The sequence below is a fragment of the Canis lupus genome, chromosome 5 (genome assembly GCF_011100685.1).
Source record: "Canis lupus familiaris isolate Mischka breed German Shepherd chromosome 5, alternate assembly UU_Cfam_GSD_1.0, whole genome shotgun sequence".
NCBI classification, from domain to species: domain Eukaryota; kingdom Metazoa; phylum Chordata; class Mammalia; order Carnivora; family Canidae; genus Canis; species Canis lupus.
In genome coordinates, this window is record NC_049226.1 from 52143639 (window position 1) to 52165626 (window position 21988).

Sequence of the window (21988 nt, forward strand, 5' to 3'; positions counted from 1 at the left end):
TGAAGGAAGCCTGGGAGCCAGTAAGGTGGTGTTATAGACAATATTTAGCCCTTGCCCAACCTCAGCCTCTTCATCTGTCAGGTGAATTTGAAGAGAACTTCTACCTCACAGAAATTATGATAGAAATGATAGAAAGGCTCCTGGCATTTCTTCTTCCTCTTTGGCTCTTGATACAAAATAGCCTCAACCTCATTAGAATTCTCTGTATCACACATAGATCAATGGAACAGAATAGAGAACCCAAAAATGGGCCCTCAACTCTATGGTTAACTAATATTCGACAAAGCAGGAAAGACTATCCACTGGAAAAAGGACAGTCTCTTCAATAAATGGAGCTGGGAAAATTGAACAGCCATGTACAGAAGAATGAAACTAGACCATTCTCTTAGACCATACACAAAGATAAACCCAAAATGGATGAAAGATCTAAATGTGAGACAAGAAGAACACAGGCAACACCCTTTTTGAACTTAGCCACAGCAACTTCTTGCAAGATACATCTATGAAGGCAAGGGAAACAGAAGCAAAAATGAACTATCAGAACTTAGTCAAGATAAAAAGCTTCTGCACAGCAAAAGAAACAGTCAACAAAACTAAAAGACAACCTATAGAATGGAAGAAGATATTTTCAAAGGATATATCAGATAAAGGGCTAGTATCTAAGATCTATAAAGAACGTATTGAACTCAACAGCAAAAAACAAACAATCCAATCATGAAATGGGCAAAAGACATGAACAGAAATTTCACCAAAGAGGACATACACGTGGCCGACAGGCACATGAGAAAATGCTCCGCATCACTTGCCATCAGGGAAATACAAATCAAAACCACAATGAGATACCACCTCACACCAGTGAGAATGGTGAAAATTAACAAGACAGGAAACAACAAATGTTGGAGAGGAGGTGGAGAAAGGGGAACCCTCTTGCACTGTTGGTGGGAATGTGAACTGGTGCAGCCACTCTGGAAAACCGTGTGGAGGTTCCTCAAAGAGTTAAAAATAGATCTGCCCTACCCCCAGCACTTGCACTGCTGGGGATTTACCCCAAAGATACAGATGCAGTGAAATGGCAGGACACCTGCACCCTGATGTTTATAGCAGCAATGTCCACAATAGCCAAACTGTGGAAGGAGCCTCGGTGTCCATCAAAAGATGAATGGATGAAGAAGCTGCGGTCTATATATACGATGGAATATTAGCCATTAGAAATGATGAATACCCACCATTTGCTTCGACGTGGATGGACCTGGAGGGTATTATGCTGAGTGAAGTAAGTCAGTCAGAGAAGGACAAATGTTATATGGTTTCATTCATTCAGGGAATATAAAAAATAGTGAAAGGAATTAAATGGGAAAGGAGAGAAAATTAGTGGGGAAATATCAGAGAGGGAGACAGAACATGAGAGACACATAACTCTGGGAAATGAACAAAGGGTAGTAGAAGGGGAGGTGGGTGGGGGGTTGGGGTGACTGGGTGATGGGCATTGAGTGGGGCACTTGACGGGATGAGCACTGGGTGTTATGCTATATGTTGGCAAATCGAACTCCAATAAAAAAAATATACAAAAAAATAGAGTTCTCTGTATCTAATAGGGTGAGTTCCATATTCTATCAAATGAAAAGTCTTGCTTAAATATTCTTTTAGTCAATACACTACTCATAAATTCCACCTGATTTCCAAAGTGGATACATCCCTCAAGGTTCTGCAACAGCTACGAGTAAGCTTGATAACCTAGAGAGCTGCTGGAAGAATCGGTCCCTTTTGGTCATCTATGCCTCCTAAATGATTGTGAATGTTTTATTTAAACCTGTAATGGGAAAGGGAGAAATTCCACTCTAATGTATAACCTTTTACTACCTATCATCATAGCCATGACAAAAAGGCATTTGACAGTTTCAATTCTGCCAATTAGAGAGCTGCTCATGGCCTCTGCTTTTGATAAACATTAGTCATTACTGGAGAAGCTGTGTTTCCCAGTCATTTCCCAGGGTGCTTTTTCCCCCTATTCCCTCTATCTTTTCCTCCTTGTGTGTACCTTCTGGCATCAGACATACATGCTAGCTGCATCATTAAGTGCTGAGACTTTACATCTTAATTCTGTATGAGAGGTTTTCTCTGGGGGCAGTAGTGCATCTGTGGAGAAAGAATTTCAATGTAGAGTGGAGGTGATATGTTGGAGGATGTTGATGACATATTTAAAGAAACAGCCATCCAGAAACTAATTTTTTTCTGTGTATAGATGGGAGGGACAAAAGAAGGAGTTGTCTTGGTATGGTTGTCCATAGGCTCTGATGCAATGTGCTGGCTTGGCCTAGGGGTTTGCTAAGGAAAACCTTGAAGTACTTAACTCAAGCAGGAAAGAATAAGGATTTAGGTTGTAGGATAATATGCTCAACTTGTATTTTCTTTTTTAAAGTAGGCTCTATGCCCAACATGGGGTTTGAACTCATGACCCTGAGAGCAAGAGTCATATGCTTTACCAAATAAGCCAGCCAGGCACCCTTCAACTTGTATTCTTTTTATATCTGGAAGCTCTTAAGCTATCAAGAAATATCACCAATTCCTACTTTTTTCTGGATGCCTCATAATATTATTTAATACTCTCTTAGAACGGAAACAAAAACAAGATGAAATCATGGCTTAATTTTTTAATGTAATTCCTTGTGAAACAAAAAGATGTCCGTGTTCAGTAGCTGGATAGATGTATGGCAAATAGGGGAAAGGCAAGCTGTGTAACATCAGGACCAGTTTCTATAGCAACAAAAATGTCAGCCATCCTTCTGGCTGATCCTATTAATCTGGAGTAGAAGCAATGATACTGACACACTCGAAATGTATTTAAACCAGAAGGTGAAAATACAATCCAATTGTAGATTTAAAGCAGAGGTAGAGCTAGGCACCAACATGATGTGACTGAAACATATGTCATAATGGAAAATGAGGTGCTCTCAAATACATCCCCTACATTTTTGTTTTAAGTGATTAAGTTTCCACCCAAAGTTCCAGATACTCTTGGACTCAAATAAAAAAAAGAGAAGAGGAGAGATACCATCACTTTCTGTTTCCAGAGCAAGGCTGTATTTTCAATATTGTTAGCTACAAGAGGCACATGAAGTTAATTGTTTTGAAGATGGTGAAATTTGTAACTTTGTGAGCTGCTGACATTTGTGCACCTTCTGAGAAAGAAAGAGGTAGGTTTCTGGGAGAAGAAATCTGGTGTTTGGACCTGAGTATGTGGTTGTGGTTTCTGCTCTTTTAACTATACCTAAGGCTAGGGTGAGGTGTGTGAACACACACTGATTTCAGCTAATGGGGGTGATCACGCTGGCCCTGAATAGTTTGCAAGGCTGCTCTGAGGCCTAAATGAGATCATGGACATGGAAGTACTTTGAAAGAAGTCTAAAGTGCTATAAGGGTATAAAGAATGATTATTCGTAGTAAGGAACAGCCAAAGAATTACTCTTTCCTATAGAGCACTAGTTGTAGACAGAACGGAAGCAAGTTACAAATTCTGACTATCTGGGTCATTGGTTTGATTTTTTTTTCTCCTAGAGAGACTATAAAGCTATTATTCTGTGCTGTTCCCCTTTGGTGCTTCTTTTTACTTTCGAATCATTTAAATAGCTAAATATTTTCCCAGTTTGAAAGCAGAATGACAGTCCCCAGTATATTTTGCTGCTGGAGCACAAAATAAATGGGGATGCAGATCCATGTCATTATGATAAAATACCATCTTTTCATCTTTATCTTAGAACTTCAGACTCCTCAGGAAAGATGACCGCCTCTCATTATGAAAATGAATTTGCTAGCAAAGGAAGAGCTCTCTTAACTTGTTCTCGGGTCTTCCTGTTTCCAAAAGCATAAAGGAAAATTTGCTCTATTTATTGTTCTTGGCTTATTAGAGCCCTTTCCCTTCCCTACCTACTCCCCAAATCTCTAAAAATGATTCTTGAACAACAGAACAGAATGGAGACCAAAACCAGCAAAGAAAATCAAAAGAGTGCATAACATTTGATTAAAGAAGACATCTTTGGTAAAAGAATAGAATCTGTCTTTAGAAATTAGCGGCAAAGGGTCTGGATATTTCTGCCCCAGTCTGAACACACATTTTTACTCTTCAAAATAATTAACACTCTCAAAGCAAAGGAGAAGCTTTCCACTGTGCCTTGAAATAAAATGTTGTTTTTGTTCAAACTGCAGCTGGGGATATGTAGCTGTCACCTTCAAGCTCTGCATCATGACTGATGACTTGGGAGGTTGCCCAAATCTCAGATTTTGTATACACCCATCCGTCACCAGTCAAGTATGTGTCTAGCACTCTGCTAGGCTCATGGGGATAAAAGGCAGGGAAGATGAAGAGAAAGAAATTACAGAAAATTACATTACAGAAATTACATTATGTATATGTATATACATATATATGTATATATGTTTATATATATAAACACTGAGGTATATATATATATATATATATATATATATATATATATATATAATATATAATTACCAAAATTTGAGGCATTGAATGGCCACCTTAGTATTCATTCATTAAATTGAAATAAATGAACTGGTAGAACTGGTAGAACAGAGGAGGCTAAATGGTTATTGAGATGAACACATTTTTTTTAAGATTTTATTTATTTATTCATGAGAGACACACAGAGAGAGGCAGGGACATAGGCAGAGGGAAAAGGATCCCTACAGGGAGCCTGATGTGGGACTCGATCCTGGGTCCTGGGATTATGACCTGAGCCAAAGGCAGATGCTCAACCACTGAGCCACCTGATGAACAAATTTTTAAATTCCTGTTTGTTCTTAAGCACTTAGCTCTTTGGTGAAGCTTTGCCCCATTATGTACCCAAAGACCCTTTTCTGAAATAATATAAGGCAGTGATGAGAGGGATTTGTTTAGTAGTCAGATATGGATTCAAGTTTAAGCTCCATCACTTAGTAGTGAGGTAATTTAAGGCAAATTCTGTGTACTTCCATGTCCTCTTGTGAAATGAAGACCAATAGATCCTAACACGCAAGGTTTCACAAGGACTAAATAACTGATGGATATAAACTGCTTAGCCAAATAGGTAGCCAATAAATGTTAGCAATTGATTATCATCATTACTGTGAATATTGTATAGTATTTTGAAGTAGGCTTTTTATTTAGCATATAAAACAAGGAAACATGTTTTACTACCAAACTATAGGTAAAATAAACATGCTCAGATATCTGATGCTAAGCCCATCTAGGGGAGGCCTCTGTTGTAGTGGAATGTTTAGGGACATGGGATGCCAGAAATGTGGTGCAACTCAAGGTCAAGGTAGGGCTTAGGAGGAAGGATTGTGCATGTCTATTGCCCACATGTATTTGTTTTAAAACTGCATTTTTAGGGGATCCCTGGATGGCTCAGCGGTTTAACGCCTGCCTTCGGCCCAGGGCGTAATCCTGGAGTCCCGGGATAGAGTTCTGCATCAGGCTCCCTTCATGGAGCCTGCTTCTCCCTCTGCCTGTGTCTCTCATGAATAAATAAATAAAATCCTTAAAAAAATAAAATAATAAAATAAAATAAAACTGCATTTTTATATTTGACTCACTCCTTTTGATATTTGTCTCCAGGGGCCTTGACCATGCCTTAATATGTCCTGATCACTGTTGTAACACTGCTCACTCTCTATGTTATTGTTTACTCTTTTTCTCTAATAATTAGTCTGTGATCAATAGAGAGCAGAGATTGTATAGTTGTTTTCTAACTTATCTAAATAGGAAGTACTGTTCCAGGAGATTAGAACGTATTTGTTGAATGGATAACTGAACCAAATCATGGGGAAAAAAAACCCGCAAATGAATAACCTCATTAAAAAAGGTTCCAAGGAAGAATTTAAGCCCCCGTATGACCATGTGATAATAACTAAATACCACTGCATATATGCTTTGATATGGCCAGTTTGCAGCTGGCCAGATGAATAGAGTACTGACAACTTTTGAACTGTGGGTTCTAGCCTTAGGCGGAAAGCACAGACTTAGACCCTCTGAGAGCGTGTGAACAGAGGACCCTCAAATTATACCAGTTTTATTAGGCATCAATAACAGACCCCTTTACAGCTCCAGCTCTCATTCTAATCCACATACTCAAATCAATAATTTTGAGTGGGCTGCCAGAAAAGCAGCCAGCAGATCAAGTATTGCCTGAGGAGCCCTTCACCCTTGGCTGCCAAGAAGTGTGACCCTCTCCCTTGACTTGGCAGTCTGAGCTGAAAGCCTGAGGCAGCTCCTCTTGAAAGGCCAGCACAGAAAATTTCCTTCCAGAGCTGCAGGGTGATAGGGCTGGAGAAGTGACAACAGTCATGATGTCTGACCCTTCATGGGAAACTGGTCATAGCTTGGAACGGAAGCTACAATTGGAAGAACATTTCTGGCATTATCTATTTTCAGTCCAAAAGCATCTCCTTTCTGTTCCACCCCTGGTCCAAGCATCTACACATCTGGAATCCTTTGGATCTTTTCTTCCTCCCTTTGAATGACCATTCCCAATGCCCAGGCCCCTCCCATCCTTGCTTTCTACTCTATCATATCTACTCAGATGAAATAGATACAATGCCAGTTATGAGTATAAAATAATAATAGCTAGTGTTTATTTAATACATATCATGTAGCTGACACAATTTCAGTGCTTTGCTCCTTTTTTACTCTTTATCTTCCCCATGAAGTAAAGAAACAGAGGCACAAGGTAAAACATGTCATCTAAAGAAAGAAGTCAAAGAATACAAGTACAAAGTATGATGAATAATAAGTTAGCTTATGAGGGATGGGCCAGAAAAGGCTTAATATAATTTGCGAGTGAATATAATCTTGAGATAAGAGAATAGAAAGGGGAAATCCCAAGGGTCACTGGTAGCATGGATATGTAAGGCACAATTTGGTTTACTGCTCATGTTTAGCATGGTACCAGGTACATAATAAGCACTTAGTAAACTTACATGGAAACAAATCAAATAGCCGGAGAACAGAGTAGGAGAGTTAAGCCTGGTATCAATTGTTTTCAGGAGGAGTGGGTGAGTGATGAAGCTTTCTATAAAAGCAAAAGCAAATTTTATGACTGCAACTCACAGATTTCTCATCATAATGAATTCTCCATTAACTGTCCTCCTAATCCATGTTGGCTGATGGATGAACCCCTAAAACAGAAAGTTCCCAGGAAGATCTATAGGAGTAGCCACATATCAGAGGAGACGAATGCCGTTAGTCATCAGGAATTGCAGGAGTCAAAGGAAGATGGGACCATTTATGTGGACTCTGTTTGAAAGCCAGATAACAGATGAAGACCCCAGCTGTGTGTAGTCAAATGTTCTATTCATATCAAGCACTGCCTCAGTCACTAATACCTTAGCTGGCTTTGAAGGAAAAACAGACAACTTAATGAAGGCATTGGAGTGTGCCTGAGATAGCACTACACTGGAGTGGAGTCCTTGAATGGCAGAGCTAGATGGGATCCTTGAGATCATCTAGTTAAATGAAATCTTGAGGCAGAACCTAAAAACAAAACATATAAAAGCAATAAATGGATTCTTCTAGCAGTTTAAATCTTCATCATTTAGCAGACACAAGCACCTTTCATTGCTTGTGGCTCTCCCAGAGCACACATATGTATGAAAAACACTGGTTTGAGTCCAGTACTCTCATTTTACCAATGAAGAAAACGTAAACACAGAGCAGGGAAATGGCTCCCTAAGTCTCACTCAGGTGGCCAGTGGCAAAGCCTGAGCCCAGACAAGAATCCAGAAATCTCAACTCTGCTCATTTATCCACCAGTAATGTTCTTTGGTTCAATTAATATTTATTAGGGAGCACCTGGGGGGCTCAATGGTTGAGCGTCTACCTTTGGCTCAGGTCATGATCCCGGGGTCCTGGGACTGAGTCACTCTAGGGAATGTACTTCTCCCTCTGTCTCTATCTCTGAATCTCTAATGTATAAATAAATAAAATCTTTCAGGGATGCCTGGGTCGCTCAGCGGTAGAGCGTGTCTGCCTTCAACTCAGGGCGTGATCCCAGATCCTGGGAGTCCCACATCAGGCTCTTTGTCATGAAGCCTGCTTCTCCTTCTGCCTATGTCTCTCTCTCTCTCTCTCTCTCTCTCTCTTTCATGAATGAATAAATAAAATCTTTAAAAATAAATAAAAAAATATTTTTAAAAAGAGAAATATTTATTGAGCAGGTACTATGTAAAGGACATTGCCAGCCTGGAGGATACATTGAAAGATCAAGTTCCTGTTCTTAAGAATTTAGGCAACAATTGCAAAGACGATACTATTTCAGTGTGGAAACTCCCAAACTGGAGGTCTGTACACATATGTTTTACCTAACTATCACAAATACAGAGGCTTTCATGATCAGTTAAGTAACATGAGTCAAAGATGCTGAGAATAAGCCACAGTGGCAGTTGAAGGACCTGGGATATGAGCGCTGAGTACATTTAAAAAGATTATTTGGAAAGCTTAGGTTGATAAAGAATATTTACAAAAATTTACAGATGACATCATACTTAGTGGTGAGAATCTCAAAGCTTTCACACTAAGATCAGGAACAAGCCTAAGGATATCCCCATTCACCACTGTTCCAATACCACTGGATGCATTCAGACAGAAGGAGAAATAAAAGGTATACAGATTGGGAAAGAGAAATAAAATGTTCTTTGTTTTTGAGCAATATAATCATCTAGGTAGAAAATCTGAGCAAATCAACAACAGAAAGCTCCCAGAACTAATAAGTGATTACATCAAAGTTGCAGGATACAAGGTTAACATATAGGAGTTAATCATTCACCTATATACCAGCAATGAACAAATAGAATTTGAAATTTAAAACATGATTCTATTTATATTAACACCACCAGAAATAAAATAAGTAGCTTACATATCAAAATATACACAAGACCTATATAAAGAAAACTCTACAACTCTGATGAAGAAATCAAAGAACTAAATAAATGGAGAGATATCATATGTTCATGGTTAATAGGAAGATTCAGTATTGTTGAGCTGTCAGGTCTTCCCTACTTGATCTTTAGATTCAGTAGAATCCCACCAAGTTATAGTGTGGGTATTGGAAAACTGATTCTAAAACTTACATGGAGAAGCAAAAGACCCAGAATAGCACTGAAAAAGAATTAAGTTGGAGGACTGACACTGCCTGACTTCATGACCTACTGTGAGGCTACAGCAATTGAGACAGTGTGGTATTAGTGGAAGGATAGACAAATTGATCTCTAGAACAGAAGATAAAGCCTAGAAGTAGACTCGCATAAATGTGGTCAACTGATTTTTGAAGTATATAGGAAATCTCTGTACTTTCTACTCAATTTTGCTATGAACCAAAAACTCAAAAATAAAGTATATTTTTTAAAAAATAAAATACTGCATAGATGAAACGACACATTTGTTATTGCTGGGCCACTAGCTTGGGAATTGAATACTTCCATTTACATTTTACAAAGGTCTTTCATATACTATAGCCTTAATTTACAGAAACAGATATGTTTACCAAAGCAACTTAGTACATACCTACATACATATAAACAAAACAAAAATTTTGCAAAACTTATATGTGAGCAATCCTACATCTCATTCTGTTTTATTTTATTCTATATTTTGTTTAAATAATAGTAGTTATGATCCATTCAACTAATCTGTAGCAACCCTAATGGCTCTTAAACCATAGTGTTTGCAAACCAGTGTTGGATCTTCCAACAATCCTATGAGGCAGGGAGTGGTTATTCCTTCCATTTTACTAATGAGAAAATGGACTCTCCCTAACTCTGGGAAATGAACAAGGGGTAGTGGAAGGGGAGGAGGTGAGAGGATGGGGTGACTGGGTGTTGGGTGCTGAGGAGGGCGCTTGACGGGATGAGCACTGGGTGTTATACTATATGTTGGCAAATCAAACTCCAATAAAAATATATATACAAAAAAAAAAAAAGAAAAGAAAAGAAAATGAGCTCTCAAGGAAACTGAGATTATGGGTGAGTGGCAGGCTCATACTGGAACCAAAATTTCCTGGCATCCCAGCCATGTGATTCTTTAAGGAAGCCACTTTGCCTTCTCAAACTAGAAGACACTAATAAGATCAGGTTTTAACTCAGGCTCAGATCTCTATTGTACATTTTATTTATTTGAGAGAGAGAGAGAGAGAGAGAGAGAGAGAAAGAGCACACCAACAGGGTAGAGGGACAGAGAGAGAGGGAGAAGCAGGCTCCCTGCTGAGAGAGAGCCTGACATTGTAGGGCTCCATCCCAAGACCTGAGATCATGACCTGAACTAAAGGCAACCGCTCAACCGACTGAACCACCCAGGTGCCTCTCAAATCTTGATTTTTGCATTGCTTCTGATAACAGGAAGTTCCTAATTTCCCAGTATTTATCACTTGTTCCCATTTATCTGCTAGAATTGCCTCCTCTTGGGCAATCAGCATGGAATAGCCTTTCAAGATGGGAATGGATTTAAATAAGGACTTGATAGCTCATACATGCTCTTTGCTGTGCCCTGTGTGCAGTTTGAGAAATCCCAGCAAGCCATTTTCCCGGTGTTTCAATGCCATCTCCTGACCTTGAGAGTCTGGTAAACGAATATATATTTTTTGGGAAATTTCAGGCAGTGGCTGTCATCATGCAGGAAAAAGGAAGCTTCTCCAGCCTAATATGTAAACCCTATTGCTGCTATTTTCCTGCAAGTTTAATAAGGCCAGGGCCATAATTGTAAATATTTAAAATCTTGATGTGGGGCCAGATGGATTCATTATAGACTATATCTGTATTTAGACTCGTACTTTCCTGTTCAGTGCTAGAAATGTCACAGAGGAAGACACATGGGGTTCGGGATCAGATCCACATCTAAATGCCAAAGGTAAAATACTCATTTGTGTCCTCGCCTCCAATTTTTCTAACCGTTCTTCTTATTTAGCCTCACCCAGACTGAGACGGGAGCCCAATGAAAACATAATAGATATAAATTGTGCTTCAGTCATTGGCTGTTTATCTTAAAGAAGAGAAACTTGTTTCCAGCCTGACTGATAATTGGACATCCAAAAAATTCACTAACCGAGGGAGAAGATGGGATAGCACTGAGTGAAGAGAAACCAGAAACGTTTATTTTCTTTCATTAGACAAGGGGAAGAGGCTGTGGATCTTTTCATTTCCCCCAAGTTGTGGGTTTGTTTGTTTGTTTGTTTAATTTATTGAGTATTACCTCCACTTCCTAAACAATCTATAAATTCTTGAGGCTTTGAGGCAATAAACTTGCATATTTGACTGTCTAAAAGAAATGGAGACTTACTGTGGTGGCCCAGAGACAGGATCAGGCCCATGCAGAGAAACTGGAGTCCCTCCTTCATTCAGTTATTTATTCTTTGGTTGAGTCACTGAACATTCATGAGCTCTGCTAATCCAGCCAGCTCCCACACAGCATCCTCCCTTCTGCCCCTACATCAGCTCTGCTAGAAAGCCTCCTGTGAATGAAGTGGAGTTAGATTCCCAACTGCTGTGTTCCCATGGGTTAACAAGTTGAAAGAAACTTGTTCTGTTGTAGGAGAATGGCTAGATTTACAAAGCTTCCTGTCCCTCAGTTGTGAGCCCCTTGAAAGCAGGGATTACATCTTCATTTGCCTCTAGTGGCCCAACATTGTGCAATACTGACCACAGAAAAAGGTGTCGATATTGGAGATTTTTAAAAATATGATGATACAGGAGTTCTTGTTCTAGAGGAGTATGACACATATCCTAATTACCATCTAGCTTTTTAATCCAAAGAATATCCAAGTGAATTGGCCCCTATGAATTTGTCATCATGGTTTCATTCCTTTAGTTGAGAGTAAAGAAAGGCTTCCGTGCCATTATTTCGTCTGAACATAATACTTTTCTCTTTGTACTCTCTTGATGCCATCTCAAGTGCTTTCCTGTTGGATCTGTATGTTTTAGGAGCATATAAACATGTCTATTGTGTGTGTGTGTGTGTGCGTGTGTATACACATATATATATATTGTGTGTGTGTGTGTGTGTGTAGACACATACAAATTCCACCTAGGTAATGTGATACGATCCTTCCAAAGCATAATTTGAATAGCACAACAGAACTGGAATTGGAATAATCCACCTTAGTTGACTCACTATGTGACGGTGGGCAGAAGCCCATGTCCCCTCTGAGCCTCTAAAATAGAGATTATGAGAGCTTCCATGCCTCCCTCTAAGGAGGTAGTATGAGCCTCCAATGAGATGTGGATGGGAAAACCCTTTGCTGGTTAAATCAATGTAAAAGATTAGAAAATGCCAAATGAGTTGTGTTTATGACAAGATTGGGTTTGACAATGCTATTTACTGTTTGGGAATGTGAATGAGAAAAAAATGTACTTTCAAAGGTTTCTGGCACTAGGCAGTGGTTCTGAGAGCCATGCTGGCATTGCCTTTGCTTTTCCCTTTGAGTGCTGAACATATTCCCATTTACTTGGCAGCTGCGGAGCCCACTTATAAAATTCCTTGTTGTCTGTTCCTTTTCCTCCCCTGTCCCTCTCCCCCATGTGGGCATACATGCACACATCTTCACTTGAGGGAAGCATATGCTTATGCTTTTTTTGTGATCATTTCTAAGTGGCCTGAGGCCCTTTCTGTATGTCTGAGAGCCTCCCTTTTTCCATACTGCGTTCCTGGAACCTTGCAAAGAAACCCAGAGTTTGTGGATTTCCAGGTACTAAGGCAACTGTCATCAGGAAAAAGAGTATGGACTCTTCCCTTTGGAGTGTGTGAATCTTTGGTTTATGCAAGGACTTTGTCTTTTTAAACTGGTACCTTAACCATAAAGCTGCCTCAAGTGTGTGTTCCATTCTACCAACAAGTAAAAATCAGAGCAAGTTCACTTTGCCATTGAAAAAGAGGAATACCACTTTCTAAATTTGTCCTGGAGAGATGCAGACCTCAGAGGCAAGGTGGGGACCAATGACATTTATGTTAACATAAGATTCTTTAAAATGTTTTCTGCTTGAAGCCCTTCAGCAATTCCTCACTATTACATAAAATCTAAAATCCTTATTATGGCTACACAACCCTTTGTGATTTTCCCTGCTCAATGTCCAGCCTTGTCAGTGGTGATACCCACATGGCTTGGGTTACCTACGGCATCCATTCTTTCACACACCTTCTAATTTAATTTCTTCTTTTTGACATACGTACACTGTGTACCTGTTATGAGCTGGACACTGTGCAGGGCACTAGGAACAGAGTGAGGAACTGATGGTGCTCATGACAGTAAGGGCTTTGTGGTAGACTGATAATGGTCTCCAAAGATATCAAGATCCTGATCCCTGGAATCTGTGAATGTTTCCTTACGTAGCAAAATGAAGTTGTACATGTGATTAAATTAAGGATCTTGTGCTAGGAAGATTATCCTATTTAGTGGGTCCTAAATATAATCACAAGTGTCCTTACAAGTGGGAAACAGAGGAGGCAAGAAGAGGAAAAGGGTATGCGACCATGATGCAGCCATATGCCAAGGAATACTGGCAACCACTGGAAACTGGGAGAGGCGAGAAAATAGATTATCCCCAGGAGCGTCAAAAGGAGCTTGTCCTACTGATACCTTTATTTTAGCTCTGTAAGGCCCACCTCAGATGTCTGGCCTACAGAGCTGTAAGATAATAAATATCTGCTGCTTTAAACCACTAAGATTGTGGTAATTTGTTAACGTTTTTGTTATGTAGTTCCCTAGTAATAGGAAACTACGTCAGACCTAAAAATCTAGCTAACAGCAGGAATCTACATTCAGTAAAGGGAAGTACAGGGGTTTTGTTTTGTTTTGTTTTTTTGAGATAAAAAGTAGGAGAATTTATCCTGGAATTGGCATATCAGGGAAGGCTTCTTGGAGATAAGTAACATCTCAGCTACAGCCTGAAAACAAGGAAGGCAAACCCAGATCAGGTGGCTACAGGTGAGGCTGTTTATACAAATTATACCTCGCTACTTCATACCTCTGTACCTTGCATGTGCTAGTGTTTCCTTTTCCTTCCCATACTCCCAACCTACCACACACATACATGTTTCACATATGCACACTTGCTCATTTTCCACTTGGCAAACTTCTCTTCATTATGTAAGTTTGCTCCAATGCCCCCTTGTCAGAAGGCTCTCCTTGCTGCCCGGATCCCCTCTGCCTCCTTGACAGAGTTAGGTAACACGCCTTCTTGTCTTAAGGAGATCCCATTCTTCTTCATGAAAGCTCTGAAATCATAGAAGTGAAGTCCCCTGAGCGAAATTTAGTAATGGCCCCTGCTACTACCTTTTTCTCCCTCTCCTTCTATGGGAACATAAAAGACCCACCAGATGTGAGGAGGGAAACCTTTAGCAGAAAGAACCTTCTAGCACCGGCAACTGAGTTGGAAATGCATCAAGAAATGTTTCATGGTCTCCCAGCAAATCCCCTCAGGTTGATGAATTAAGGTACTTGGTATAGATGTCCTCCAATAGGAAATCTGGAAAACCCCACTTTATGACTAGCTAGTTCTTCCCCACCAGGAGGTATTTTTTGTCTTGCGTGCTACTAGAATGCTTTGAGATCATTAAAGAATAGAGGAACAGTGGGAAATACAGATGTTCTGGTTGAATGATACCTAAGAGTCAGAAAGCAGGCTAATTATCTTTCTCCTTCCTTCCTTCCACCTAAAATGGAAGCAAAACTATGTGATCAAAAGAGATTTCCTTTTTTTCCCCATTTTTCAACTGGTTGCTATGGTGTCAGGTAGGGAGGACCCATCTGCAACTCTGAATGTTTTTGTATCAGGAGGTGACTGTCAGTCCCCAATTAATTATTCATATTTTCATTAAGAGCAATAATGAGAAACAGTTGAAATGAAAGGTCCCTAACATTACTAGAAACCCTAAAATATTCATTTATTCTTGATTAGCAAACCTTCCTAAGATAGAGGGAACACTAACTTTGAAGTCAGATAGACTGAATCCTAGCAGCCACTGAATTGCTATGTTGTGAGACCAACATTTACTTTACCTCTTTGAACATCAATTTTCTCATCAATGAAATGGGGATAATGATACCCACATCTTAAGAATGCCTAAATATTACAGTTAATGAAGATAAAGTGCTTAACATAGTGCCTGATGCAATACTTGGCTCAGAATAGCTGCTCAATAAATGGCATTTCTTTGTGATAGGAAAGCTGGAATGGACAAGCATTATTCTGGTCAGGTTTGACTCAATTCACAGCTAATCATCCTCTTAGTTTTGAATGGTATTTTTCTACTTTTGGGTAAAGAACCTTTTGCTTATTTGGGAATATAATCAATCTCCAAATATAATCAGCAGTCTCTGTATGTGAAATGTATGCAACATAGTTTTAAATTTTGAGGACATTAAATTGCATTTACTAAATACCCCTTTGCTTGTAAATTTATATTTTTAGGGATTTTTGTGATTTTGTTGTTTAGGTATTTTTAGAAGTCTGTGCCATGGGTCATTTCTTCAGTCCCTGGGAACAAACAAGTTACACCATCTAAAGCTCACAGAAATACTTGAGTAGCAGTTCGATTCACCAGGAACTGAGTTCAGCAGAGTATGTGACATGAAACCTGTTCATGTTACATGATGTGGCATAAGTGAGTCTATGACTTCTTTGTCCCTAAATAATTGGAATAGAGTCAAGTGAGATAATGCATGCGAAAGCATTGTGAAAACTAAAGTTTTCATTGTAATGGATCATTATTATTCTAATTACTACTAATATGAAGAACCTAATATAGCATGGATCAATTATCAAGATAAGAGGATTTCTGAAGTTGTGAACACTTGGTTCCCATTTGGTATTTAGTTTTATACTGTTTTGCTTTGTTCTCTAATTGTTTCATGCATTTTAATCTTACCCGTCTACCCCAAGTAAATTGTAAGCATCTATGAGCATTTAGTCACTTAGTACAATTCATTTTTTTCAAAATCATTTACTGAATGTTCATCATGTGCCAGGCACAAAGCTGAGTCTTATTGCCAAGGAGGTGACTGAGATGTTTTTCTTACCCTCAGTGAGCTTTCTCTTTGTTAAAGAGAGATGACTAGAATGGAGTGCTGAGTTCTTGAACATGTCAGGCTCTGTGTAGAACATAAAGTCTGCTAAAGTTTCTCTTGCCCTTTCCCTCTGTCCCTCCCCACCTCTGTGTGCATGCTCCCTCCCTCTCTCTCTCAAACAAATGAATAAATCTAAAAAGAGGAAGACCAGTCTTATTGGATTAGCATCTACATTTAATGACCTCATTTTAACTTGATTGCTTCTAGAAACACCTTTTCTTCAAATACGATCATGTTCCTAATGTGGTACTGAGTGTTAGGACTCCAGCATCTTTGGGGGTAGGGGTGGGGGACAGAGTTAGATGCAATTCAACCTGTAACAGACCCACATCAGGAGTAGGTCAGATAGAAAAACTGAAGGAGGCCATGTGACCAAGGTAGATGAAGTCAGAGAGCTAATGGGGCCCCAATCAGTTAGGACCTTCAGATTACAGGAAGAATGTTGGAGTTCCTCCCTGTGAACTGGGAAGCTATTGGGGCATAGAAACAATATCATGTACCTTCCATCTTTCTAGGATCACAATAGCTAATGTTTCAGGGATAGGCTGAAAGGGGCAAGGGAAAATGAAGAGACCTTGTTAGAAGGTGACTCAGGAGGGAGAGAGAATGGTAGTTGGGGCAGAGTAACCACAACAGAGTGATGAGAGACAAATGGTGAGAAATGGTCTGGATATAAGGGTTAGCTGATGAATGCAATGAGAGGGAGTAGGCAATGAGGATGATTGTAGGGTTTGGAGCCTGTGCAGTGAGTGGATAAATGGAGTTGTCATTGATTCCAGGTTTACGGGACTAAATCAAGAGCTCAGTTGCGGACATGTCAGGGTTGGGATGCCTATTGGATATCCAAGTGAAGATGTCAAGCACACAGTTGGATATGTAAATTTGTAGTTCCAGAAAGAGTTTAGACTAGAGATATAAATTTGGAAGTCATCAGTACATGAATGATACTTAAAGACATGCAATACAGGGGTATTGTTAGCAGCAAGTTATCTTCTCTGAGGTGTTTGTTTTGTTTGTTTGTTTTTTGTTTTGTTTTGTTTTTTTGCAGGATAAGAATCACAACCCTTCCCTCCCAGCATTATTTTGAAGATCAACCAAAATCCAAATGTGAGAGATTCATATGAAGGGCTCTCAATAAATGCTCATGACATGAGTTGAATTTTGAGTTATTGGAATCTTGGTGATGACCTCCTGATTTCTCATCTCCTGCTACCCCTTCTAATGGCTGGATTTGGCCCCCAAGCACCTTGAGATAGTTATAGTTCTCAAGGAAAGCCCATGTTCCCTGCAGATGGACACAGCAGCCTCATAATCTTTGTCCATCCAGCATTCAGCAGTGGTTCAGAGACAGTGTGCAGTGGTATACAGAGAGTTAATCCTGTGCCAATGGGGATGTGCAAACCAGGAGCCATTCTAAATCTCAATACCACATGCTGCCTTAGGGATCATCATGTACTAAAGCCCAAGATAAAAAGGCCTGACAAAGATTATTGACGGTTTACCTTTTAATGAGCAGCTGGGATTGATTCTGTTCCCCTCTGGGATGGCTTTCTCTGTCCTTCTTCCACCGGAGAGGCTGTGGGGAACAACAACAACAAAAAAATACAAATCTCCAATTTGAATAATTGCAAGGATCTGCTTTCTAGCAAATAAAGTTTTCCATGGGTGAGAAACAGCTCACAGCTTTAAAAATATATATTTAGAATTGTTATGATTATCATGATTATTATTAAGCACTCCTGGTACACTGGATATTTTCAAAGAGGCTGGTTGCCTCTAATTGGATATTCCTTGCAATTTCCCTCTGGGTAGGTCAGCAGTGTTAACTCTTAATCATCCGAGGCAATTAAATGCATGCGGATCTAACCTATGTACCAAAGGCTGCTGAATTGTTAATATAGTTATAATGGTAGAGCCAGACATAAGGGTGCTATTTAGGAGGAGAAGCTGGCAACCAGTGTGTGAGCTCTTGCACATCTGTCTTGAGAAAGGAAAATCAGACATGTGCAATTGGCAATGGACAAGAGTTCTCTAGACACTGACCCACAGGCATATCCCAGTGTACTTCTCTCTGGATCTAATTCCTCCCCTTGCTCTGAGCTAGAGCTCCACTGGGGCTACAGGGTTCTTTGCTAAGCTTAGAATGAAGCCTTCAGGTCACCCTTAGGGTGGATATGATGGTTACTAGACATAGCCTAGAGGAGGAAGAACCGAAGGGGGAGGAGGAATTTTAAAATAATCTTTTCGGCAATCAGTATGTTGCCATAAGAAAACCAATGATTAGGTTGTATGCCAGCTTTCTACTCACCTAACCTTGAATCTTTTACCATCTCTGATCTTCATCTCTGCACCCCCATTCCTGATCCACTGTAGAAATGAGATGGGCATATCTGCACTACATGTTTTTTAATAATTATTTTCTGTAACCTCAAACAGACTAGCATAGTGATTTCAGACTTTTTGTTGGGACCCACATAAGAAATATACTTTACATTTTGATTCAGTATATATACACATACCTGAAACAAAGTTACGGAATAATAATTACTGAGTTTTTTTGCATGCAATGTACTCAGAATCTGTTCTATACTGTTTTTTAAAAGAGTTGGCCATGATAACGATTTCATAGCCTACTAATTAATTACAATGCATAGTTTGAAAAGCACTGGGCTAGAGAGAGAAGCAAGGAGGTCTCTAACCTTTGGGTCTCGAGAATCAGTGAAGATATGGATAACATAGCCTGCCAAAGAGAAAATAGAGCTAAACCAAGTGAGAGACACATTTTTTTTCTGTAGTCTTTTCCAAGATATAGTCCTAGTCCAGAGATCAAGTCTAATGCAATAAAACCGACACTGAAGGAGTGGCAGGATTTCACTGTAGGCTGTTAATGTTACTTAGATTCTACTGTGATCTTGACCTTCCTAGATAACCTAACAGTTTTGGGTGGTTTTTTAGATTTTTTTTTTTTTAACGTTTAACACATTCTAGAGAATCATGTTAAATTATCCTAACAGCAGTTTAAATCCTAGCTCTGGGATCAGAGAATGCTGGATGTTTGTTTGGGCCTCCAGATCTATAGCCTACCTTGTCCCCTGCTCTGTACCTGGGTGATTGCATGAATTGGCATGGTATGGCCTCTGGCTGCTGTTTGGGTTTCCCCACTGGTAGATACCAGCAGAGGAAAGGAAATTTTATTTCCTTAGCTCGCTTCTTCCTAGGCTATAGGTTGATATCTGCTGTTTTCTTCTGCCTAAGGCCATAGCCCTAACAGGGGAGGCTACTCCTATAGTTAGAGCCACTGCTGCAGTCCTCTCCAGGTCATGGCAATTGCCACCTTCCTTGGTCCTTGACGTTCATGGGTATAGTTCACTGCAACTTACAAAGAATAATATAGCACCCTTATAAATGGCACCTTCTCTAATTTCTCCTCAATCGCCCAACTATGCCATCAATTTTGTGTTGGGTCTAGTGGCAGACAACAAAGACATTCCTTCAGGAAGGATGTGCTGCCCAGCTGCATGGAATGAGGCCATCAGGCAATCTCCAGCTATCAGCTCCTCCAGCACCTGCCTCAGCTGCAGAGACCACCTTGTCCAGGTCATATCCTCCCTGGCAAGTCTCATCTGGTGACAGAAGCAATCAAGCAGGCATAGAAAGGCCGGGCCATTTAGATAGACCCAACGCAGCACAAACTGGACGGACAATATTCACACTAGAGCCCTCTACTAGTATGGAGCCCACCTCACAGTTAAACTTCTTTCCCTGGTCAATCCTGCTCCTTTCTCTTCTCTTTGGTCTCTTTAAAATCATGGACCCTAACCTATATCTCTGCATCTTCCTCCAGAAAACCCCATCTGTAACAGGAAACTAAAAGACACCTAGGATTATAGAAGGCCTGTTTTAGAAGTATGTATATCTCCCTTTTGTTCTTTCTACCAAAAAGACAATACAAATTAAGTAAAGCCTCACCTACATATCCTGTCCTATCTCCCACTCTTATCCCTAAGACAGAGAAAGACATGCACAGAGTTGGATATTCCTCCTTAGGAATATATACTTTAGTGAGTGTTCAAATGTTAGGTTTTTTTCTCTTTTTGCACCGCAGCTTGATTTTTGCTAAAATGCAATCTCCCCGTTTTGTTCGAGAATGAATTCAAATAACCAGCTCAAATCATTATCTGAGCCAGAAAGGTATGTATCATAATAATCTCAATGTGTGGCAAGTGGGAAATGTTCTTGGAATATTCCTAGACCCCCATTCTGAGGAGGAAGGGGACCTTTTTCTGGAAATGTCAGACACAGGGGCTCACCCCTGAATGATTTGGCTGTTTTGTCCTGCTTAGCACAGAGGCTTAGCATAGTTAAAGAGGAGGACACAGCTATGAAAAACTTTATCTGATTTCCTTCTCCAAAAGTCTATTCCAAATATAAATATGTTTTCCTTTTTTGTTTTCATAACACAAAACTGTATTCTACAGAGTTTGTGAATTTCCCCTTGTCAACAGGAAAGTACAAGAAAAAGGGGAGGCTCTAAGATTCCAATCCCTCTTTCTGCCCCTCCTCAGTTTAATCAAACATCTCTGCCTCCATTTTCTATATGTAGCTATGGCTAACTCAGTCCATCATCTTACAGATGAGAAATCAAAGTTCAGAAAAACGAATAACTTGCCCAAGTTCTCTCAACAATTCACATCAGAGCCAGGGATAAATGCAGGTCTTCCTCCATTACTTATAATCCAGTGTGATGTTTTCTTGCAGATTTACCCATCAAAATACAGAAGATTATGCAGGCACAAATGAGTAGAAAATATAGAGAAACTCCATGTCTTGGTGATAGAGAAAATAGGGTTTGCATTTTGATGATACGTGTGGGATCTCCCGGTCCCATTTAAAATCATGTGCTAGAATCACCACTTTATCTGTAGGAGAAATGTGATTTATGCCTTTTTGCACTTCGAGCATCAATTTCAGACCTGGCATAGAATAGGTTCTCAATAAATGCTTATCTGTGGATGAATGAATGAATGAACAGATACACTTGTGAAAATCCCTAAAAGCAGCTCAGAACTAGGGCATCGTCCTATTTTTTTTTTTTGTAATTCAGGTTTTATTGCTTACTAATTATGTCATTCCATACAATTTTAGGTAGACAGACTGAGAAAATATACTGGGAGCGTTAAACAGATGACAGCAACACAGATGAGGATGTTCAAGTGTGTTACAGAAGGTGGTCAGAGGCACCACTGCCACCATCACCCCCAAAATTTGCACATTTAATATAAAAAGAGTAAAAATAGTTCATTGGCATTTAACTAGCATTATTCTTTGTCATCTCAGAACCACAATAAGCCTGAACAATTTCAGAATTTTCAGAGCAAAATATGGTTTGTTCACTAGCAGATGCAGTGGTTTCAGTTTAAAAACAAGCAAACAAGTCAACACAACATAAACCACGTACACAACCCCAAAAACAAATGTTGGCATGTTCCAGTGGTCTTGAATTTCAATGTTACTGTTATATTAGTTCAAGATAAAAAATGTGATTCAGCTTTTGAAAATCAGATTATACTTCTTCACCATAGTTGTTTTTACTATGTAATTCAAACAATTTCAATGAGCCTACTGTTAACCCAGGAAAAGCCACAGATACAATTCAAACTGCTCTTATGCTAAGGACATGTCTTGGGAAGTTTTTTAAGTCTTTAAAAACTCAGACCCAAGCTGCACAAGTATAAATGGAGGAACCAACAGTCACAGTCTACCCTTCTAGATAGAGCAGCAGTTCTTAGGGTTTTCAAGCCAGGGAGCAAACGCAGTCACTGAAAATCACACATGTCAGTAACTTCCTGGTTACAGGACACTAATAGTTAACCTTATTCACG

The 21988-nt window shown here is 39.6% G+C and overlaps 1 protein-coding gene and 1 long non-coding RNA gene across 10 annotated transcripts in view; one reads left to right on the forward strand and one right to left on the reverse strand.

Moving 5' to 3' along the window:
* Positions 1 to 21988, forward strand: part of DAB1 (DAB adaptor protein 1) — a 1027070-nt gene that overhangs the window by 302833 nt on the left and 702249 nt on the right. The window lies entirely within an intron of this gene.
* Positions 10430 to 21988, reverse strand: part of LOC102156041 — a 33212-nt gene continuing 21653 nt past the window's right edge. The window contains exons 2-3 of the long non-coding RNA XR_005359718.1: positions 17609 to 17682; positions 10430 to 14254 (exon numbers count right to left, since the gene is read on the reverse strand). This is a non-coding gene — a long non-coding RNA (uncharacterized LOC102156041). The remainder of the gene's footprint in view (positions 14255 to 17608; positions 17683 to 21988) is intronic.